Genomic DNA, 1,094 nt, shown 5'->3' with positions numbered 1-1,094 from the left:
GTCAGAGAAAAAGAGGAAGACCCCCAATGAGATGGATTGGCACAGAGACAGCATCAATGGGCTCAAACAGCAACAATTGTGAAATCGGCCCAGGATTGGGCAATGTTTCATTCTGTTGTGCATAGGGTCACTGAGAATTGGTACCAACTCAATGGCATCTAACAACAGCAACAATAATGAACATATTGGATCTGCATATATTCCCCTCACTTAAAGTGTGAGCATTTAAAAATAATTCTTGTTCCTTAAAAAAATATATTGAAGATTGTCTTACTAATTCTATAGATAACAGCAACAGAAAACAATTAATTACTACATAAAAATCTTGAAATGTACTGTTTAATCAAATATTAAGGAGATAATTATATACTTGATGCAGTCTGTGTTCTAATCCAAAGTTTCATATCTTTATTTTCAGTACCTTTATTTTAAAAATTGCTTGCAGTTTTGATAAGACCAAAGTTGTAGTGAGGTAAGAATTTTCTAAATGGGAATCTAATATAGATAAACTTGATTTAATGAAAATTAAATGCAAAATATTTTATTTACACCAAAAATAATCTAAAGTAGATTGATCAGTCATTATATAACTTACTTTTAAGTAGTCAGATCAGTAATACGTCTATCAATTTGGATGGCTAGCTAGATATATTTGGAAGATTTAGGCATAATTATATTATGAAAAAATCAGTGCCAATAAAGATAAATACTACATGGTCATAATAAAAATGAAAATTTTCAAATATTGATCACCATGTTTGTTTTTATTTAAAAAGAAACTAAATTTTCATACCACACCTTTGTGATAAATTAAGAAACCAGTTTTGATATTAAACTAAAGATACTTTACAATAAAAAAGTTAATGACATATATATTTAAGGACATAACATTAGGTATTATGTATTGACTCATTCCAACAACAGGGATTTTTTGAAAATATACTTTTGTGCTGATTTTTCACATTAGAAATATTCTTAATACTGGATTTGAAGATTACATTTGCAGCACATTGAATTTCAGTGAGATATGTGGAACTATGATAGAAAGCGGTACAGCTAGATACATTGTTGTTGTTGTCAGGTGCCATCAAGTC

At 29.2% G+C, this 1,094-nt stretch overlaps 1 pseudogene; it reads left to right on the top strand.

Moving 5' to 3' along the window:
- The window catches only part of LOC102828926, a 119,648-nt pseudogene that overhangs the window by 28,532 nt on the left and 90,022 nt on the right, over positions 1-1,094 (top strand).

Source organism: Chrysochloris asiatica, unplaced genomic scaffold (assembly GCF_000296735.1).
Source record: "Chrysochloris asiatica unplaced genomic scaffold, ChrAsi1.0 scaffold00579, whole genome shotgun sequence".
Lineage (NCBI taxonomy): Eukaryota > Metazoa > Chordata > Mammalia > Afrosoricida > Chrysochloridae > Chrysochloris > Chrysochloris asiatica.
This window is presented reverse-complemented; position numbering and strand designations above follow the sequence as displayed.